This window comes from Euphorbia lathyris, chromosome 5, assembly GCF_963576675.1.
Source record: "Euphorbia lathyris chromosome 5, ddEupLath1.1, whole genome shotgun sequence".
NCBI classification, from domain to species: Eukaryota; Viridiplantae; Streptophyta; class Magnoliopsida; order Malpighiales; family Euphorbiaceae; genus Euphorbia; species Euphorbia lathyris.
Genome location: NC_088914.1, coordinates 49,004,578 through 49,008,076, shown reverse-complemented (window position 1 = coordinate 49,008,076; position 3,499 = coordinate 49,004,578). Strand labels below are relative to the sequence as shown.

Genomic DNA, 3,499 nt, shown 5'->3' with positions numbered 1-3,499 from the left:
GGCTCCTCATCTAGTTCAATACTCAGGTTCCGTTCTTCAGTTTCCTGGAAAACATTCTCAACCAAAGAGTCAGTTACGCTCAGAAAATTACAACATTCATCATCAACAGGAAATTTCATAGATTTTAGAATGTTGAATTCAACTTCCTCGTTTTAAAGACTGAGAATCAGTTTGCCTCCCTCGACATCAATCAGTGTTCATCCAGTGGCGAGAAAAGGCCTCCCTAACAAGATCGGGACTTGATCATCTTCTTCAATGTCCATGATCACGAAGTCGGCTGGGAAGATGAACTGATCTACCTTGACCAAAAGGTCTTCCACCACTCCAACCGGACGCCTTATAGACCTGTCAGCCAACTGAATTATGACTGACGTAGGCTTTGGGTCTCCCATTCCTAATTTCCTATAAATAGACAACGGCATAAGATTTATGCTTGCACCAAGATCACATAAAGCACGTTTAAAATGAACCTTGCCTATTGTACATGGAATGCTAAAACTACCAGGATCTTTAGATTTTTTAGGTAACGGATTTGTTAGCATGGCAGAACATTTCTGGCTTAGCATTACAGTCTCATGATCTCCTAATTTTCTCTTTTTAGAGATCAGCTCTTTTAAAAAATTTCCATATACAAGCATATTCTCAAGAAGTTCAAGAAACGGGAGGTTAATCTCGATTTTCTTAAACACATTCAACATTTTGGAATAATCCTTGTCTAACTTAGCTCTCCCAGAAGTAGGATAAGGCAAGGTAACCTGTGTTGGTGGTGCATCAGTTTCAGCAATCGGAGTTGGATCAGAAACACTTACCAGTGGAGCAGACGGGGTAGAGATATTACCAGGAATGGGGTCTGAAGCCTTGTCTTGCTGAGGCACAAAGGCTGGTGTGCTTACCTGTGTTCCGCTCCTAAGCGTGATTGCTCGTGCTTCCTCTTCTACCAATTTACTGACCTGTGTTTGAAGCCTTTGGCAGAAAGCTTTATTGTGTGCCAATCTTCCTTCTATGGCACTCAGGCTCTCTCTCAGGACATCTATACTTCTCTCCCATTCAGTCTCAGAACCTGATCCTCGATGTCTGTCCTGCTGCCAATGCGTGCCATTTGACCCATATTGTTTTAGATAATGGATCTGTTCAAGTACAATCGGGCACTCCACGTTCTTGTGCCCTCCACTACACACCTCACAGCTTGCTACTGGTTCCGATGATTTCAGGTGAGTTTCCAGTAGATCTACTTTTTCTGTAAGCACTGCTATCTGATGATTTGATTCTGAAAATATTCCAGGGAACTCTTTGGCTATTGTGCCTCTTCTTGGAGCCGACTTCTCAACTTGCCAACATGCGCTCCGTTCAGATAATTCTTTCATCAGATTGTATGCTTGAACTGCAGGCTTGTTGAATACATTTCCTCCCGCTGCTGCATCCAGAAAGGCACGGCTAACAGGAGATATTCCTGAGTAGAACATGTCAACAAGCTGGTACCGCTGGTAACCATGGTGGGGGCACCGTCTTAACAACTTCTGGAACCTCTCCCAGGCTAGATGCAAGTTCTCACTGTCGGACTGCCTAAACGAGGTGATGTCGCTTCTGAATTGTGCAGTCTTTGACGGAGGGAAGTACTTTGCTAGAAACGGTGATACTGTAGTGTCCCAGTCAGTGAGAGACCCTGGCTCAATGGATTGTAGCCATTCTGCAGCTTCTTCTTTCAAAGAAAATCTAAACAACTTCTAGAAGATATGTTCAGATGCGACGTCTTCACACTTGAAAGTGCTGCAGTATTCCATGAATTTGTCAAGATGTGAGTTAGGATCTTCGTAGTAATCCCCACCGAACTGTCCCGAGTTCTGGATCATCTGAATCATTGTTGGTCTGATTTTAAATGACATTGCTGTTATTGTCGGATCGAGGATGCCAGAGGTGCTTATAGGCCGCTTTGCCCTCAACAGCTCCATGACCGATGGATCTTCGGCCATTGTGTCACCCTTTTACGTCCTGTAAGAACAATATCAGCTTAAGAATCAAAGTGCAATGATGAGTAATTCCCAGAACCTCGGTTCTTGGAATTCCAAACAATTATATAAACCTATCACCAAAAGTAAACTAGTTATAAACAAAAATAGTCCCCGGCAACGGCGCCAAAAACTTGATGCTCGTAAAATATATAGCGGTTAACAGGACAAGTGTATCCTATCGCAGCAAGTAATACAGTGCTAAGCACAGGATCGAACCACAAGGACTATTTATCACAACTAGTCGGCCCAAGGTGGGGAACACAATTGTTCGGAAGGGTAAATATGTAGTAGAGTGATTAAAGAGGCTAATTTCTAAAATAAAAGATAAAAACATTTGACAGGGAAGAATTCGAATTAATTGATGACACAATCTAAGAATCCTTAATTGGATCCCATGTATGATTTGCTGGGATTTAGTTTCATATCATAATGATAATTGACGGTAACCACCTAATTAACCACGTGGAGATTGTCAGTCTCTTGTAGTCTATTCACATGCATTTGGTTGACGGCTTGATTAGGCATATAACCTAGGGCATGCAAAGCATTAGGGTCTGTGGTGATTAAGGCTAAAGCCGTAGCCCAGCCACTAGCCCGCACTCCTAGTGGTCTCTAGCGAGGTCAGATTATGCTAATTCGGACTAGGTAATTCCTTGGTCAGGTATCTACCTATCTGCAATCCTAAATTTGTCAGACTCAAGGCATTAGGTTCTACTATGTCAGGCTAGTTGATCATCATCGAATCTCATTCTAGCAATCATCCTATCTCTGACAAATCTAGACATTAAGCTCACATAATCTAATCAATTGGAAATAATCCAGTAAACTAAATCCCTAATCATACATGGTTACGCAATCAATTTATCCCCATCCTAGATTGGATGGGGATTAGTTCATAGTTAAATTAAACAAGCAACTATAATACGCATTATAAGCCTGAATCGTCATTAATTCAAATAAGCAAAAAGGAAGAGACAGAGTAAGGAATTAGGAATATAAAACCCGATTTCGTCTGATTCTGATTACACAATGGAGAGAACTCCCCTCACCAATCTTCAATATAACAGCAATTACAATGGTAGAAAACCCTAAAATCTACTAAAAAGAAGAAGGTAGGAGGAGGAAGAAAAAGGTCAACCTCACAAAGGAGGCATATTGTTCTATTTATAGTGCCAGGTGAGTTAGGGGTATTTTGGACATTTATTTTGGCCAAAATTCGCGCCCTGAAGGTGAGAAAACGCTGGGAAATTGCTTCCCAGCGTCTCGTCTCGTCGAGACAAGAGGTGTCTCGACGAGACGAAAGGGTGTCTCGGCGAGACAATAGATGTCTCGTCGAGACACCACGTGATGGTTCCCTTTGGGAACCATCGGGCCGCCTCGTCTCGGCGAGACAGGTTGTGTCTCGGCGAGACGAGGGCCTGTCTCGAAGAGACAGACACTGTCTCGGCGAGACAGGTGTTGAGAAGTCCGCAAACCCCTCCTGGATGCAT

At 42.9% G+C, this 3,499-nt stretch overlaps 1 non-coding gene across 1 annotated transcript; it reads left to right on the top strand.

Moving 5' to 3' along the window:
• Positions 1-1,485: 1,485 nt before the first annotated feature.
• On the top strand, positions 1,486-1,592 carry LOC136231647 (small nucleolar RNA R71). Its single transcript, XR_010690016.1, has one exon. It is a non-coding gene; the product is annotated as a small nucleolar RNA R71 (small nucleolar RNA).
• Positions 1,593-3,499: the final 1,907 nt, after the last annotated feature.